Source organism: Dromiciops gliroides, chromosome 3 (genome assembly GCF_019393635.1).
Source record: "Dromiciops gliroides isolate mDroGli1 chromosome 3, mDroGli1.pri, whole genome shotgun sequence".
Taxonomy (NCBI): Eukaryota; Metazoa; Chordata; class Mammalia; order Microbiotheria; family Microbiotheriidae; genus Dromiciops; species Dromiciops gliroides.
The window spans coordinates 247,865,905-247,885,551 of record NC_057863.1 but is presented as its reverse complement, the minus strand read 5'-3'; the positions used below and the strand labels follow the sequence as shown (position 1 = coordinate 247,885,551).

The 19,647-nt window shown below is 38.9% G+C and overlaps 1 protein-coding gene across 4 annotated transcripts in view; it reads left to right on the top strand.

Moving 5' to 3' along the window:
• Nucleotides 1-19,647, top strand: part of LOC122749388 (rab proteins geranylgeranyltransferase component A 2-like) — a 142,706-nt gene that overhangs the window by 70,866 nt on the left and 52,193 nt on the right. For 3 of the 4 annotated variants that reach the window (XM_043995743.1, XM_043995740.1, XM_043995741.1), the window contains one exon: nucleotides 15,795-16,007. The exons of the other annotated variant lie outside the window; for it this stretch is intronic. The gene's annotated coding sequence lies outside the window, so the exon portion shown is untranslated. The remainder of the gene's footprint in view (nucleotides 1-15,794; nucleotides 16,008-19,647) is intronic. 4 annotated transcript variants of the gene reach the window in all.

Here is a 19,647-nt window from a genome sequence, read left to right as displayed (position 1 = left end):
TTAGAACTATTCAAGGTTATGTTAGTATAATAAGCACTAACATTGGATAGTTACGACATTCCATGGCATATAAAGGTCACATTTATCCTTCCCGTCACAGTTTATGATGACTACCAAGGAAGCAGAGACCATCGACTTGGATACAGCTGATTCTTTATAAATGCCCTTAAGCCAAGATTGGGCATAGAATGACCCTACCTATCATCAGAGCCTAGGAAAGCTAAGCCTGCCAATTTGCTTCAAGTCAGAGATGCTGTGAAGCAGCAAAAGATGGACTTTGCCAATTACTAACTAGCAATCAGTGAGTCAGTCAAATATTTATTAGGTACCTACTATGTTCCAAGCACTGTGCAAAGGACTGGGGTACCCTGCTCAGTGCTGAGACACTGTTGGGATTTGTTTGGCCCAGTTCTTGAACTTTACATACTTCTTTGTTTTGTTTCTTTAACATTTAATCTGAATTACATTTCATGGCATGGTTTCCTAACTGAACCATTAGGAAAATTAGGAAATTTTTCCCCCCAAGTAAGTGAGCTTTATGTATACTTCCCATGCCTAAAGGTTCAAATGAGCACAAGATTATTATTTTAGGTAAGAGCTTTAAAGGGACTTTAAAGGTAACTGGCCCAACCTCCTCATATTACAGATTGGGAAAATATAGCAGAAATAGTTGCGTTACTACTCGCCCAAAATCACACAAGTATCAAAAACAGGAGTCAAGATTTGAACCAAGGCACTCTGATTCCAGTCTATAAGGCTGCCTCTCTCTGCTGCTTAATTACACTTTGTAGGTATTTTGTAATCATGGGGCTGTCTTATATTAATAAAACCCCTACTATGTTAGTGATGAAGCTCAGCTCATAAGTTTTTTTTCTGAGTAATGAGCTTCCCACCCCCCAATACATCCTTTTAATGAAAAACAAGTGAAATTAGAATAGAAAAACAAGCCATTGTGACAAAAAAATCAAAGTATATATTGCATGTAATTTTCAGAGTTCTTACATGTGTGAGGTTAACAATCCTGATTTCATAGATAGGAATTATGAGAAGGTAAAATAAATAAATAAATATCTAAATTAAAGGTATAACAGGGATAATGGGCTAAAATGTGATCTCTTCCAAAAGATGCTCTCTACCCTTCCTCCCTATACACAATTATAGTGGAATATAGTCAGTACTCACACCCAAGAGTGTGAAACACTCACTCTTCTCAGTATTTGGCTTGAAATTGAAGTTCCCAAAGATAGACCATGATCACATGGTTACCTTCAAACTCTCTAAGGATTCTAGGGGTAACACTATTGAGTGGAATTATGCATCCTTTATTCACCACTCTAGCTCTTGAGCCCCATTTGATGTTTTCTATTTATGTAACCAGCCACTCACAATAACGAAACATTTAGATCTTCAATATAACCATTGACTTTACAACGAGGGAAAATAAATATGGATACGACATATAAAAGGAAATCAACCTTTAAGAAAATACAAAACAATACACAAGTATAAATCCAGATCACACTCTCCCACCAAAACACTCAGTAGCTATGGTGGAGAGGACCCACACTTACAGGAAGTGTGAATGGAAACCCAGGAGAAAGGAAAAATCATGTGCTTAGGGAAACTTACAACTCTGGATTGTAGGCTTCAATGTTACTAGTCTATTCAGGAGCATCTGCAATGCTTAAAACTGCTTCTCTCCTCATTGCCTGATTGACTTTTTAGCTAGGGAAATTCTCTTCTCCAGTGGAACATAGCCTTTAAGACTCAGTTAACAGTCACCATTAAAAGGGTATTTAGAAAATGTTTGCTTTTAATGTGAATAGCAGTTCTATTTAAGCCAGAATACTGCAAAGCTCATCAAAAGGCCATCTTTGGGCTACACAGAACAGCCCAACCAGTTATACACTGATTCAAATGTTGTGTTGCCCAGTCAGAATGGAGTTCTATCCATAGAGCTCTCTAGGATACTCAAAGCAATTGCTTTTCCTTTCAAAGCCAGAGGTGGCAGCAGAGAGCAAAAAGTGCTTATGAAAAACCTTTCCCTTTCTCTGCCTCTAAGCAGTGCTGAACCCCAATAGCTCTCATTGGAGCTCTTGGCCAATGAAATAAATTCTTTTCAGCCAATCAGGAATAACTCAGTTGAATCCTCTTAGGTGACTCTCTCTACCTGCTAGATCAGGGCTTCATAATTTTTTTTCCACTTGGGATGCCTTTTCAGCCAAGAAATTTTTATGGGAACCCTCCTAGAGTGCCAAAGGAGCTGTTTTTCAGCCTCCTTGCTTTGTTCTCATTTGTCTTTAGGCTACTCTGGTCCCACCTTCTCCTGGTGCTCTCACTGTAGTAGTCACAGTGGGGCATATGGAGTGTTTAGGGAAGACTAGCACCTCACATGTGAAGGCTTGCTGAGACCTTTTCAGGGCTGATTTGGTATCCACCTGGCACTCAATTCTCACCTGTGACTTCAAGAAGCTGTACCATATGTAGTGGCCACACCCTAACAAACCATCTCAGCGGACTGCCTGGGCCTCAGACCTGTTGGTGGATTGGGTGGTGTCCACCCCAAGCATGTGAAGATTTCCTCTGGAGAATGGGCAGATGAGAACAGTTTGTTCCAGGTTCCATGAAGGAGGCTGAAGCATGTGATGTTTAAAATCTAATGTGTGATCACCTTATCTGCCTGCCCCCAGAGAGAGAGAGAGAGAGAGAGAGAGAGAGAGAGAGAGAGAGAGAGAGAGAGAGAGAGAGGAGAGAGAGAGAGAGAGAGAGAGAGAGAGAGAGAGAGAGAGAGAGAGAGAGAGAGAGAGAGAGAGAGAGAGAGAGAGAGAGAAGTTACCTTCACCTGCCTATTCACGCTCCCAAAGAGAACACTTGAAGTTCTCCCACCACAGGCCGATTCTGAATGGGACTGGAAGAGGGGCAGTCCCCACACACAGCTCCAAGCTAATTGGCTGGTCCATTGATTGGCATGACTTACAGGTGGTCTATGAATAGATGTAGCTTCTGGAGGCCAGGCAGCTTCCGCACGCTACTTACATGCTTCCTTTTCAGCAGGTGTCACCCTGGTTCTCACAATGTCTTTCTCAGCAGGGGGTGGCACCCTGATTCTCACAAGCAGATACTGTTAACCTTTTAAAGCTTGGTCGGACATAGAAGAAGCCAAGGTCATCCATTGCATCCCAGGTCATCACCAATTATTCTGACTTTTGTTTTTCCACTGGACTTCGATGACCCTGGAAGAGGGAGTTAGGCCGATGACTTTGTGCAGCTGCCTCACTTAAATCTAATTCACATGCTAGTCAAGACATAACCCCATTGAACAATAATAGTTGTTATAGTTCAGTGGCTTAAATGAGAGCATCCTCTGACTTTCCTTTTATTTAAAAAGTCACTACTCCCCCAAATTTTCCTATCAGATTGACAATCCTTTTTCAATTACATGTTTCCAAATGTTTTTATAATTTCTCATTTTCCTAATTTTACCCTCTTTAATTATAAACATGTATATGCAGATTAGCTGAGCTATCCATCATGCCTAAACTTAAAAGTCTCCAATAGTCCCTTTGGTACCGTTGAAACTATGATTCTTCATAATCACATTTCTCTAGTTTTTAATAAGGGACTTTGTTATAATGTTAAACTCTTCCCACACAAGTGAGACACCATTCCACAGGGTAACAGGGATCCAAATCATCATATCCACACCACAGATCACTTTCTCTCCCAAACTGCCCCAAATTCCATTTGAAAACCATTTTCTCTTCATTTGAAAATTAGAAAATCAAAGAGCACAATAGTGAGTTCTGACATGGATGTAATTACATAGAAGTATAGTTGATAACTTAGCAATAACAATATGGAAGGAGAGATTAAGTTGCTACAGGATTCATCAAAAACTTTGAATGCCAGTTGTTGTCAAGAACTCAACAGGTTACTGGTTTTGGAGGAGTTGTAGGGAGAGTGTGCATTGATTTGTGTTGTACTGTTTCTTTACATTTGTGTTGACCTGGTTTTCATTTTCAATTCTGAATTTCTTTTCAAAAGTAATGATTTTCTAATTTTCAAATGAAGAGAAAGAATAAAAAACAATTCTTTTCACCTGTTCCAAAAAGGGAAAGCTGAATTGTTGTAATTAGTGAGAAAGTTAAGTTAGCATCAATGTCAACTTCAAGAAATGGGACAAAGTATGAAGAAGCTGTAATGTATGATCCTCTAATTACCACATTTTGAGTGCAGAAATGAATGGTTATGAGGTCATCGTTGGGATGAGAGTGTCAGTGTGATTAGCTTTTAAATCAGGATGATCATGGATTCAGTAAAGTCAAGATTCATAGAAATTGTGAACACATGAAAAATAATGAAACAATACTGGACCATGTGGAAATTATTGTTCCTTATTGATGATTCCCCTCTCCCCATTCTTCCTCTTTAAAAAAACAATGGTTTTTAGGAGGGATAGCTCTGTGGAAAGGTTAAGAGAAGGATATATGGAAGAAATTCAGATGATGTGAAAACAAAAGAAAAATAAAAGTTATTTTTAACAAAAAGTAAGCTATGTGATTGAGAATTCTTTGGTATCAAATTTGTTCTAATATCCTTTGATTTTTCTGAATGATGTGGTAAAGGCTTTGTAATGTGTAATATAATGTAATAATCCCAAATACAACAATTTAAAAATAATATTGGTTAATATTCTGTGCTTTAGACAAGTATTTTAAGGACTAGAATTATAATTAGTGATTTTTGTTTAATGATATGATGAAAAGGAAAGAGGAGAGGTGAATATACTGTAAGAGGGAAAGAGAAAGAAATGGTTGCAAAGTCACAAAGGCAATTTTGTTTCCACCTAATTCTTATTAGAGCTTTTAAGAGTGATTTATCTTCCTTTCTTGAGTCAACTTGTTTAAAGAAAAAATCCTGTTGTCTAAACTAGAAAAACTCATTATAACAGTGCCTAATGCTCATTATGCCAATGGTTTAATGCAATATCATTTGATAATTAAGAAATCTATTGACAGTCATTATAGAAATTACCAGCACCAGAGCACTAGGAGAGAAAGGTATCATAAAGTAATGTAGGAAGTCAAGACTCAATTTTGATGGAAGTTAATCTATAAAATACTCAGAGGGATAACTTCACATCATAGAAATGGCAATGCCAACAAACCCCATACAGAGCAGAAAATGTCTGTGAACTACAGGAAGCCAAATTCCATCTTTTTTTGGCAGTTTGAAAATCCATTTTGATGTGCACTCAGGAAGAAATGGTGGCTGCTCTCAAAGTGAATTTCTCCAGAGTGGGAAATATGAAGGAATCTGCTTGATGATATGATAGAAAACCTAATTTATATATAATCATCAGAAAATGAGATATTTCACATGAATGAATTTTGAGGGTAACCAAACTTTATCATCTTAATTACCCAAATATTTATTATTTCAACATTTATTGGTAGAATTCTTTCTAAAATACATTATATACTTCCCAGGCTTAGAATGAATGAATGAAAAAGTATAATACAATGTATGTGCTAAGCACTTATGCTAAACATTAGGAATACAAATAGAAAATCAAAACATGATGTGCTCTCAAGTGTGATGTTTAAAATCTAAATATGTGGTCGCCTTAAATGAGAAGCTTTAGCACCAGTCTTTGGGCATTAAGCATTTATTAAAGCATACTAGGTATTAGAAAAAAAAGTGACTTGCTCAGGGTCACACAGCTAGTAAGTGTCAAGTGTCTGAGGTGGGATTTGATCTCAGGTCCTCTTGAATCCAGGGCCAGTGCTTTATCCACGGCACCACCCAGCTGCCCCCGAACAATGCCCTCTTAAGGGCTAGCCAGGTGTGGTTACAATCTAATTAAGTTGAAGTAGGCTAATCAGCAAAGTCAATCACGCTCACTTAATTCAATCAGTTTAGATTAATCTCCTGGTGAGCCTTTGAGTATCTGCCAAATCCCATTATTTTCTCACACAAGGAACTCATTCTAACTGGTAGAGACAATACATATAAAATTGTTCACCTGGGAGATAGGTAGAAATACCTTCAGGTTCTGAGAGTTCAGTAGTACAGCATGTGGCAATATCTTGTAGTCTTTCTGGAGGACACAGTTGGTAAGATCCAGTGGACATTAGGATGCAGTTTCTGAGGAGATGGCAAGGACCAGTTCATACTCCATCTTATAGGAAAGATTATAGTTATTGACTTGCTATATAAGCACTAGGTAACTAGAAGGAAAAGGAAGGGCCTGGTCCACAACTGTTGGGAAGTTGGAAATGAAACCAGGGTTCAAAAGTCAGTGGAGTAAAGACTCTAGGTTGGTTCTTGCAGGGGGTAGAAAATTCAGCCAATATGGACAAAGGAAAATGGAGTATTGGCAGGAATTTCGGAGAATAAGGATCCTTGCAGTTTCTGCTTCTACTGAACTATCCAATTCCCAAATGGGATCTAAACTGGTGGGTAGGTCAGAGTACTTCTTAGTGCCTGAATTTACTGGGTGGTCTCGTACCCAAATGGGATCTGGGATGGAAGTTGAGCTTGGATGTGATTGGGACATCCTCCTGGTACTGGATATGATTAGTGAGTACAGTGGACGTTTTTTCTCTTCGTGATTTCTCAGGACTGTCATTATGAACACTCAGTAGTGTACCATGCTCTAGCATAATCATGTCTTCCAGGGATATTAAAATAACTATTTGCTCCTATTTTTTAAAGTTCCAGACTTTTATCACCTTTTCTCATTTCTTGTTTCTAGGTATCAGCCTCACTTTTGCTGCACTTAACAATGACCAATTCTCAGCTTTTATTTGTTGCTTCCAACTTGCTATTGGCTGAGAAACTAGATAACTACATTTTAAAACTGTATGTACACCCCCCCCCCCCCCCCCCCCCCCCGCCAAGTAACAAGCTCAATACTATGGTCTGGTTTCCTTTCTGAGATACTTTATTTCCTGAATTTTTGTAAAATTAATTTTAGAAATGAGGGAATTTTTTTTGCTTCCTTTAAGTTAACGGACTGTTATTAAGGAAGACTATCAGGTGATTTCCATTTAGGAAAATGTCATTGAATGACTCTATAGAAAGGATCAATCATGTATCATTGTTTCCTGTGTTATGATTAAGAATTACACTCATGCAGAGGCCTATAGCAGGAAAAAAAAATTAGCAAAAACCTACATTGTACTTTTAGTTTCCTCTAATGGTGTCTTTAAGTTAGAATTTGATCTTTGATTAAGAAGATTTTATTTGTTGATCCTGGCTTCCTGGCATGAATTATAAGGCTTATGAAAGTTTAACATATTTGTGAGCAAAGATGAATGAAGGAATGGATAAAATAAAATAATTTATTAAGCATTTACTATGTGCCAAGTCTTGTGTAAGCATTGAGGATTGAAATAGAAAATGAAAACAGATTCTGCTCTCAAGGAGCTCAGATTCTAATTAATAGAATGCAGAGAGAATTTAAAGGGCCAGTGCTAGTAAAGGATCATATCTCAGATAGAAAGGTCTGGGAATCCTTAGGGTGTGAGAAAATGATGGTTTTTGGCAGGACCCAGAGACCCTCACTCGAGGGTCTAACTCAGGAGCTTTGCCTGATCTCTTTCAGAGTCATCCCAGGGTCAGTAGAGTTGGAGCTAGGGCTCTGAATAGAGACAATAGATATTAAAACTACACCTACCTGAAACACTTTTCCCCACAGAGGGTCTGTCCTCTGGACTCTGACCTCAGCACATACTGCTCATTTTAATATGGACAACCCTCAAATCCAGTAAACCAATAGATTTGAATGATGCTAGCCAATTAGCTTTGAGCAGTGTGTAAGGGCCACCTCTCCTCCCAACCACAGGTATCATGATTTCTGTTGGTCTGGTATGCTGGAGGGGGCAGCCACAAGGCCCAATTCTCTCTCTTCTGTATTTAGATATGTAGGGATTCTAATTCTGAGCAATGTGCTCTCTTTGTTTACTAACATTTAATATACTTTAATAAATGCTTAATGCCAAAGACTAGTGCTATAGCTTCTAATTTATAAGTAGCAATATATTAGAAACCCCAGCTAAGTTCCTTAAAACCTAGAATAGAGACAGGCACCCCCCAATATATTTCAAACTACACAAGGGTTAAATGCATGGTAAGCCCAAGTGATCTTCTATCTTAATAATAATAATAATATTTTAATTATATGTTAACGATTGTGAAGCACTTTATCAATATATTCCCATTTTATCTTTACAAAAAAACTGGTATATAGGTGCTATTGTTATTCACATTTGAGAGATCAGGAAACTGAGACAGACAGCAGTCAAGTAACTTGCCTAGGTCACACAGCTAGTAATCATCTGAGGCAATATTTGAATGTAGGGCTTTCTGATTCCATGTTCAGTGCTCTATCCACTGTACCAACTGGAAGGATATTTGGTAACTTCGGATTCATACACTAGTATGACCAGCCAAGGCTATGTGAAAGGAAATGCTACGGGGCCTTGGCCCATAACTGTTTGGAAAAAGGGGGAATGAACCTGAGGGTTAGATTGGGGAGGGATAGGAGCAGAAGAGAACCTATTATCAAATCTTTAGCATCAGCATTTCCACCCCAGGAATCAGCAAACACTACAAATCTGGACTTGACATTATTTTGTTGATTATCTAGTAGTCTTAACAAAGTGTTAATGCGGATTAAATTTAAAATATGTGGTGAGTTTCTCCCTCTCCCTCCTCTCTGCCTCTATTGCCCCAAAAGATTGGTTTTTAAATATTTATCAGCACACCGCCTGAAAGGTAGCCCCTCCATTGGTGGGAAGGGAGGTGAGCAGCCAGATGAGAGGGAGAAATATGAAGGGAGGCATTGACAGGAATTGTAGAATTATGGAAAGGTTCCCCATAACCTGTGTTCCCTTGGGCTTTCCAGCCCCTGGTAGGATTTGAATAGATGGTTGACTAAGGCAAGCAAGGTGGAAGTCTCCTTCTGGTTCTTGTTCTTGTCCCTCTGATGCTAGGTATATACTTAATCTGCTAACGTTTACAATTAAAGAGGGAGTCCTAATTTAAACAACGAGTTTGGGAAATAAAAGTGTAGACAGAGCACAAGTATCAGTTGTTTTGTTTTTGTTTTTTGTTTTCTTTGTTTTTTTTTTAGGCAATGGGGATTAAGTGACTTGCCCACAATCACACAGCTAGTAAGTGTCAAATGTCTGAGGCTGGATTTGAACTCAGGTACTCCTGAATCCAGGGCCGGTGCTTTAACCACTGTGCCATCTAGCTGCCCCCAAGTATCAGTTTTTGCGTGTTTTCTGCTTTGGATATTAGATGGAGGATGATTGCAAGGTGGCACATTTACATAAACACCTTAGTGGTTGCTGGGAAAACCTGCTGTGATTGTAAGGAAATTAATGAGACCTTGGGGGTAAAAACTATGCTTAATCAGGGAAAGCTAATGCAAATACTGGGAGGATATGGAGGAATTGTTTATAGCATAGAGGACAAAGAGAATAATGCTAGAAAAAGTCTAATAGACTTGGCAATCAGGAGGTCGTTGGTCATTTTGGGGGGGAACACAGTTTCACTAGAATGGTGGAGATGGAAAGAGATTTTAGAAGTCTGAGGACTGAATGTATGCCAACATCTAAGTAAAGGTACTGAGTATATAGACTACCTTTTCTAGAAGTGTGGCAGAGGAAGGAAGGAGGAAGATAATACTTTAGCTTGAGAATATCGTAATAGTTTTAAGGAAGTAGGATTTAGGATCATAAGTTTTAAACCTAGAAGAGACATTGAAGATTATTCTAATCCAACACTTTCATTTTATTGAAGAGGAAAAATGAAGCACAGAGATATTCTATGTCTTGTTCAAAATTACATATGTAATTAATATCAGATCCAAGATTCTAATTCAGTTTTTCTAACTCCAAATACAGTGCTTTTTTAACATGTTGATTTCTTTCATTCTTTCTTTCCTTCCCTCTTTTTTCTCTCTCTTCCCCTTTCCTTTCTTCCTTCTCTCTTCTCCCCTTCAATAGGAATTTATTAACCAGTATTCTGTATCTAGTAAATTAGGTGATATGGGCAGGTGGGAGGGATTCTGCAGAGGGCCCAGCCCTTTTTAGCTGTGACTTTAGCTCCAGTTGTTGAAGATAACTGAGAGATGGCAATGGGTTCATAGAAAGGCCTGGGAGACCTGGTCAGTTCAGTGGGAGACTTGGGGATGGATCTTTGCCTTCAGCTCAGAGAGCCCAGGATCATCAGGGTCCTATAGTAGAAAGAAGTAGAAAGAACATTAGTTTTGAATCTGGACCTGTAACCTACTAGTACATAGATTGGATTAGGTGCCTACAGACTTGGGAACTACACAGCATTCCATGTTCCAAAGCACACTGCTTTATACTTGCCCTCTACTCAAAGGTCCCCCAGGGTCATCCTGCACAGAATCTTTTCTGTCCTTTGTGACCTTAGCATGGACCATGTCCACAGTGATCCCTCTGGAGCTGGAAGCTCTTCATTCCTTCTTTGAGGAGATGTTGATTTTCATGTGCTAGAGGGTACTGAGATATAACAGGCAATAGGACTGGAAATAGTCTTCCAGTCTGGCATCATGCAAGGTGTCCCAGGGCTGGCACAGAATCCTGCCAGCTGGATGGGTTGAACTCTGGAGCTCAGTAGAGCTGGTTTCTTGAGACAGAGCCACATGAAGTCATAGTTGTGGATTCTACTGTTATACTGATAGTATATCATCTGGCAGACTATTTTCAGTGGCTGCTCTGAGGGCTCCTGGAACTAGAATTCTGCTTCCCCAATCTACCTGATAGTATGGGTAGGCAGAGCGAGTAACCATGAGGACCCATTGATCAGACAATAGGATGCCGCTACAGTGGAACCTTTAGTGAATAAACAACCAGCTTGGCAGGGCTAAGTGTTGGTGGAATGACCTTTGAGTTATGCCACATTCTCTTTGGAATATACAGCCCTCACTTTAGAGACCACTGGTCTAAACAATATTCATTCTTTATCTATGTTTTGTTTGTTTTTTGTTTTTATCCCTTGTGTGGATTGTTAGGTCAAACTCAAAATTTTGAGGGATTATTTATTTATTTTTGCGGGGCAACAGGGGTTAAGTGACTTGCCAGGGTCACACAGCTAGTTAAGTGTCAAGTGTCTGAGGCCGGATTTGAACTCAGGCAGTCCTGAATCCAGGGCCGGTGCTTTATCCACTGCGCCACCTAGCCGCCCCCTGAGTGATTATTTTTTAAACTGAATCATATTCACATTGTTTCTGGGAACAATCAATGAGAAATCTCCCTTTTCCAATGTAGATCAGCAACTGGTTGCCAAGAGTACAGAGTTAAGTGACTTTCTCAGAGTCACACACAGAGTATTGTTAGAGGAGAGAAGCTGTGTCTTCTATTTGGCCAGCTTTCCCCCCCCCCCCATACCACTCATGTAGGAGGCTCTGCAGTGCTCTTTATTACAAGAGAGCTGACCTCTTCAGAACTCAGTTTCTTCATTTGTAAAATTAAGGTACAGATATAAATGATCTCTTAGATTATTCTTCCCTTCAGATTCTATAATTGAACCATTCATTGAGGTTTTGAAGAGCAACATTCTTATTGTCTGATACCTTTCCCATCTCTGATAATGTATTGTAGCCTTGAAAAACTCAGAATTGCTACTTTGAATTTGTCCTTTATATTTCTATGGTTGCTTGTTTGTATCTTATCTCTCCCTTTTCAAATATCTTACATGTGGGCTTTATCCTAACTCTCAGATGGAAAAATAATTATATAGTCTCAGTTCATTTGAATGAAGATGACATTTCCTAAGAAGAAAATGTGGCTCAGGGTGGTATTTAGAATATGCGATTTTATGTCTTATGACTTAAAAACAACAAATGGCTTTCACCCTGATTGCTGACTAACACGGACTCCTATATTTTTAAACCGTTTTTTTATAAAAAGCTTTATTTGCATGGTGATAGGAAACAACCAGGGAAGACTGCCAAATGAGGCCTGTTACTTTTTACCAATTTCATCAATAATTTTCTAAGTTCTGTTCTGAATAGAGGTGCCACTTGGCTTCCATCATGTTGACAAACAAGCACATACCAGGAAAGCTTCAAATTTTAAACTATCAGCAAAATTGGTTTGAATTCCCACATTCTCATTTGGGGAACATGTGGTAGAAACAGGTGGTACTCATTAAGCTTAGGTCCTACCTGAAGCTTAAGCCAATCTTATTTGAGAAAGATGTTCTTTCATATTACCATAGCAATGGAGTTCTGTAAACATTTGGAGCATACTTCAAATTCTGACTTGTTGCTCCCAGACTGTTTTGCAAAGGGCATCCAATTTTGTGGAAAAGTCCCCCTTTACAGTGGGTAGTGATAAATGTAGTAGAAACTGCTAGCAGAGGATTTTCTTCCTCTTTGGAAAAAATCTCTGTATCTAAAAGCATTTTGGCTCATCCTCACTTGTGGGGGGGGTAAATTTGGAATTGCACCTGTAGCTATTATTACTGTTTTTGCTTTTTATATTTACCTCCAACACTTAGCACAGTGCCTAGCACTTAGTGTTTCATAAATTCTTGTCAATTGACTAATTGATATATTTAATATTTTTCTCTTCCTCCAAGGCCAAGTTAAGGTGTTAATTCATTACATGGGTCCCCTATAATTTTCTTAGCTAGAAATAGGTCCTTCTGTTGTTGACTTTATCATTTCTCTTTGATACCTCCTAACTGTTAAATCATATCCTCGCTTGTATTTTTGTTATGTATATAAACAACTCATTTCCCCTGCTAGATTACAAATTTCTTCAAGATATATGTTGCATTCTAGCTTTATTTTTATCTACCCCATACTACTTTTATAAGTAGTACTCTATATAACAGATTTAGAGCTCGAAGAGGCTATATCAGGCCTTCATTTAACAGATGAAAAAACTGAGACCCAGATAAGTAAAGTGGTGCAATTAGTAAGTGTTTGAAGCACAATTAGAACATACTTCTTCCTTACTCCATGTCCAGCACTGTACTCACCATACTCTTATATGTAAAGTAAGTACTTAAAAACTCCTGTTCTATACTTTCTTTCTTGGTGACACATCAGTATCCATGGGGAGATAGATAAATGGATGGATGGATGGATGGATGGATGGATGAATATATCTACATGTGTAGAGTTATAGCAAAAAAAGGCTTGCAAAGCATTTAGTATATCTTTTCTTTTTTGCTCTTCACAACAACCTTTTTTCACAACAACCTTTTGAGGTGATATTATCATGCCCATTTTATAGAAGAGGAAACTGAGGCTGAGAGAAGTTACATGACTTCCCTGGAGTGGCACAAATAGTAAATGTCTGAGGCATAATTCCAAATCAGGCCTTCCTGACTCCAACATTCTATAGACCAGAGGTGTCAGACATGCTGTGGGCAGGCCACATACTCTCCTGAACATTCTAGAGTGACCATGGAACAAGATTAAGATATTATTTGGAAATTTAACAAAATAAATACAAAAATAATACAACACAGATATTGTTAATTTGTGGTTTTCTAAGTCAATATGCAGCCCACAGTGATCCTTTTCTAGTTAAGCTTGACACCGATGCTAGACACTCTGCCCACATTGGCATATCCAGCCAGACTTTGTTATAACATCACCAACCACTCTTGTCACCTTCATTCTTATGAACTCTTGTTCCCTTCATAACACAGCTTTAGTGCTCCTGCATACTGATGAGGCCTTTCCAGGTACTCCATTGATAGTGCCCCCCAATTACTTTTTATTTCCTTTATGTGTAGATAGGTATAGATGTATTCTGCATTTACTTATATGGCTATATTCTCTATTTAAATGTATATATATGTTAACAAAATAAATACAAATATAACATATTGTTAATTTGTTATTTTCTTAAGTTAATATGAAGCCAACAGGTTTTGTTTTTAGGTGTTTGACACCATGGATATATACTATGCCCTTATGTATATGTAGCTAAACTTTCTGAGGAGCTCCAACCCTATTTTCAGTCCCACATTTATTATCCCCACATAGACTCTAAACTCATTGATACAGGAACAGTTTCATTTTTGGATTTTGAGCTACTAGAACCTAAAATAATGCCTGGTATTAATAAATGATTACTAAATGTTTGTTGATTATATCTGTCCAATATCAAGAGAACTAAAGAAACTCCCCCAGAATTACTAGATGGCTCATCTGTGGAGGATGTATTGGTAGACATGGACCAGATGGTACTCATGTGCATCAATGGAAGGGGTAGTTGCATTGATAAGATTATGGATCCATAGAAATATTGAAGGAGTGTCACCAATAGATGGGCAGGATGCTATAGATATAATGTACTTGTGTATAGAAAAGGAAGATACAAATACTAGCCATGCTGCAGATCAGCAAGTGCAAGAGGAAGAAATCTGAAGTAGAAAGTAGAAAGAATAATTACTCTCATGTGCTAATCAATAGTTAACACCCATCTCTCTGGGGGGAAAATGTATGCCCCAAATTTTTAAGTTTAATTTGTATCATTGACATTTTCTCCATCACTTTCTTAAGTCTAGACAGTCAACAAAGAAATAAAATAAATCAAGCTCTGATTTGTAGCATTTGTGATTTTGAGATATAAATACTCACATTGAGATTTTAACATTCTGGGTCTAGCTGATTCCAGCACACTCATGACCACTCTCTCGCCTCCTCTCACTCAAAAGGTGTGCTTTAATGCTTGACTCCTGACTTGGATGACAAGCATAACACAAATCTCTGTTCTCTGATTCTAAGAACTAAGAAAGGCCCAAAGCTGCTAATAAAAATCTGTGGTCAGAAAAAAAATGATAATAAGAAGTCACTTGTCAGGGGCAGCTTGGTGGCGCAATAGATAGAGCACCAGCCCTGGAGTCAGGAGGACCTGAGTTCAAATCTGACCTCCGACACTTAATACTTACTAGCTGTGTGACCCTGGGGAAGTCACTTAACCCCAATTGCCCTGCCAAAAAAAACCCAAAAAACAAAAAACAACAACAAAAAACTATATAAGCCCTTCATTCTCTTCTACTTAGGGGCAGCTAGGTGGCGCAGTGGATAAAGCACTGGCCCTGGAGTTAGGAGTACCTGAGTTCAAATCCGGCCTCAGACACTTAATACTTACTAGCTGTGTGACCCTGGGCAAGTCACTTAACCCCAATTGCCTCACTTAAAAAAAAAAAAAAAAAGAAGTCACCTGTCAAATCAAACCCACTTCCTATATGAAACCTTCTGTTGTAGCAGTCTTGAAACTTAAGGAGGTTTCTCCCCCAAAAGTCAAAGTGACCAGTGAATGCTAAAAGCAATAGATTTTTACTTGGTAAAATTTAATTTAAGGGAACATTTAAGGCCTGTGTCATCTGGAGTTGAATAGGCCAATCAGTGGTACAACCAGGCATTAAGACAGAATGTTATAACATTGTTAGAGGTCATCTTTGTATGTATGTATGTGTGTGTGAGTTTTGCTTAATTTGTTACAAAGGACAGCTTAATCTGAAATAGGATTAGAAGGGGGCAAGATTATATTTTGTCTTGTTTTTAAGAAATGATTGAGGGGACAGCTAGGTGGCGCAGTGGATAAAGCACTGGCCCTGGATTCAGGAGTACCTGAGTTCAAATCCCAACTCAGACACTTGACTTATGAGCTGTGTGACCCTGGGGAAGTCACTTAACCCCCATTGCCCTAAAAAAAAAAGAAATGATTGTATTGTGAAGACAAAAATGCTTCAATAGAAATTTTTTGTAATTGTTGCTTTTGAAGGATTCATTTAGGACAGAGGCATTTAAGGATACAACCAGTGAAATCACCAGACTTGAAGTGCAATCCTCTTCAGATCACAACAGCAGGAGGAGAGTCAACAGTGGACGGCTGCCCTTTCAATGTGGTACACCCTAGTTCATCAGCTTTCTGTCGCTTCTAGTCATGTGTGGGGACACCTGGGTCCTTCATCATTTTGACAACCAGGTTTGAAAGGTAAGAGTTGTGAGTTTTATAGGGAGGATTCAGTTCTTGCTTATACACATCTCATTGGTTTCCTATCTCTGAAGTCACAGGTAGTGGATGTTGGGAATCTGCTTACATTAGAAACCCAGGTATTGTGATAAAATAATGGGACTTGGCAGATGCCCAGGAGCCCCACCTGAAGATTGATTTGGAATTGATTGAACTGGGTGAGACTGAGAGACTGAGAACCTAGTTAAGGATGATTAAATCGGGACCACACCTGGCCAGCCCTGAGTGTGTTCTCAGAGGCTGTGGACTGTGACATCAAGAGGAGACCACTCCCAACCAATCAGCTTGAAGCAGTGTGTAAGGACCGCCTCTGCTCCATACCTATAAAAAGCTTCCACACTCAGTTTAAGGGAGTTAGTGATTGAAACAGGCTCGTGGTGGAGGACTTGAGGAAAAATCTGACTAGGCTGGAGCTCTAGGCTAGATATGCCTTTTCTTAAACTTTTTGAATGCTACATGAATACCTGATATGCTTTAATAAATGCTTAATGTCAAAAGACTGGTGCTAAAGCTTCTAATTTAAGGTGACCACATATTTAGATTTTTAAACATCACAATATATAGGCAGAAAACATGGAAGTTTCCATATAAAGATTAAAAAAAGTATTAGCAGGGGCAGCTAGGTGGCACAGTGGATAGAGCACCGGTCCTGGATTCAGGAGGACCTGAGTTCAAATTCAGTCTCAGACATTTAGCATTTACTAGCTGTGTGACCCTGGGCAAGTCATTTAACCCCAATTGCCTCACTAAAAAAACAAAAACAGGGGCAGTTAGCTGGCGCAGTCGATAGAGCACCGGCCCTGAAGTCAGGAGTACCTGAGTTCAAATCCGGCCTCAGACACTTAACACACACTTACTAGCTGTGTGACCCTGGGCAAGTCACTTAACCCCAATTGCCTCACTAAAAACAAAACAAAAACAAAAACAAAAAAGTATTAGCAGGGAGAACAGAAAGAGAAGGCATGTACAGAGCAGAAACATGTTGCATTTGAGTTTTATGGCTATCAAAGCCCCTTCTTTTTCCCTGCCACCCCAAATCAGAGGGATTTTGTACTACAATATAGATATTTTGAAAAATTGAAGTCTTTGATCTTCTTAAATAAGCAAATCATTATTATGGAATATGCTATTACATATGCTATAATTGGCCTAACTTTGTTTGATGGTGAGGTCAATTTAGTTGAGGCTGTGGAATTAGTACTAATCAAAGAAAATGAAAAAAGAAAAGTGATGTTGAGAGATCAATGGTAATACAAGCTCCATGCTGAGTATCTTTTCACAGTTTAAGCTACCTCATAAATCCTTTATTAACATTCTAAATTAATTCAAAAGATGTTTCTTGTCTGGCTCAACCCAAACATCATTCACTTTCTCCACAACACAGCTGTAACAGCAGCCCAGGCACTTTCTGGGTTTCAGAAACTGTGCTTGTTTTGAGAAAAATTCTAAAGAGCTGTGACACACAGAAGAAAATCAAGAGTCTTCACAGATCTATAAATATACTCAGAGGGAGACATCAATTTCAGAGTTTGAGACATAGAATCAATAGGATAGAAAGCTCAGTGGTTCCATGGAAGGCATATAGGCTTCCCAAGTGGCAGTCATTTTGATGATGGTGCCCCAACATAGGGGCTAAGTTCCCTGCTGTTGAACTACACCTACCAAGTGGTAGCAAATCTATCAATGATCCAAGAGGGAAGAGGGGGAAAATTATGCTTAAAAAATCAGTTTGTTTCCAAAAGAAAAATCCATCAAACTTACAGTCTTCAAGATAACAATAAGTACTCTTCCTATCACTGTGCACCCTACTGCAAATTTACCTTAGACACATAGTCCATACTCTGCACTAGTTGTATAGGCTCTTTAAAACTGAGTTACTGCAAATTTCAGAAAGAGTGGCCAGATATGAAAAAGTCAAACAAACACACACTGGGATAGATGTTAGGCTCTTTCTAACCAATGTTTTCTTTTTGTTTGTATTAGGATAAGTGCTTAGAAAATAAGAAATACTTATAGTTACTGAATATTAACAAACCAAGAAAACAATAAAATCATAAACATTGGGGAAATAGTCACGATTTAACTAAAATCTATAATATTTAAATATTTTAGGGTATCACAGATTTCTTAGGAGTTATTTAAGCCAACCCTTTCATTTAACAGATTAGGTAAATATGTTCCAAAAAAGGCTAGGTGACTTGTCCAAGACCATAATGGTAGTTAGAAAGCCTGGATTCAAATCTTGGGCTTCTGACTCCAAGTAAAGCACTATCCCCATAGTCCCCTGGTACATATATCCCACTATTTTCACTTTCTAAGTAATTTGTATTATTCTATTTAAAAACAAATTAGATTTCATAAAGTCATCCCTTAGACCAAATGACTGCAAAAGCACCCATTTCCCCTACACCCTTTCATTAAAGATCTACATCCTCCCACTGGTTTTGTTATGAAAAGTAAACTGGTCCAAATCCAAGGCAATGTTGTTGGAATGGCCAGTGAGGATTCCTTCAAATATCCCCTCTATGATTCATTTGCCCTTCCCAAATATCAGAATTCCTTAAGTACTAGACTAGATAAATGTCTTGAACTATATGGTATAGTAGTTGTTGTTGGGTGTACTCTGCACAGTTAGTATGAGGAGAGCATCAACACAGCTAAACTGGGGCCCCATCTTGAGAAGCATCTTCTTCCAGTTTGTGAATGATATGTGGAGGAACAATGGGGAATAGGAGTTTATTTCTCCCTTTCAGCACCTTTCATTCTACTTCTGAAAGGAATACTCCCCACTCCTGTCTTCTTGTTGTTGTATGTCCTTTGTTCTCAAAGAGGACCATGACAGATGTCATGACTGACAATGACTTGGATTTAAATGAGGAAGGTCTGTGCAAAGTCACACACATCAGGATAACTGGAGATGATCCTGAATGTTTAAGGCAATTGGGATTAAGTGACTTGCCCAGGGTCACTCAGGTAGTCAGTGTCTGAAGTTAGATTTGAACTAAGGTCCTCCCAACTTCAGGGCCAGTGCTCTATCCTCTGCACCACCCAGCTGTCCCAATGCTCCTGTCTCAATCCTTCTGCCAAAACCAAAGTGGCGGATAGGAATGAGTATGTCTTTGTGTGATATTCAGGGTTGCATTAACTATTTCAATGTTACTGTATTTTACTCACCTGTACACATACACTGTTGTAGGCTTATGTGTCCCATTTCCTCCCAGAGTTTAGGCATAGGAGAGTCCCAAGGGAGAATGCAGCACTCCCATCACAGGACTCCTCAGCAGCATACCTCCCAGGGTCACTTGGAAAGAAAAGTTTTGACACCTGACACATGCACACCTGCAGTCTGAATGTCAGGACTCTGATTTCAGCACTAGAACCCCAGAGAACTTATAGATGAGTGAGTATGTACAGCCCACTCTAAGCTGCCTGTTGATGTCTGTCAAAGCCCCAATTATGAGGGCCCTTTGGGGGTGTGCCTGTCTATTTTGGATGAGAAGCCCAGAATCTAGTTCATTCCACATTTTACCAAATGCATCTAATCCTAGAGGGCAAGAAGACAGAAAATCCCCATAAGAAAAGGACTCTTGGCAAATATGGC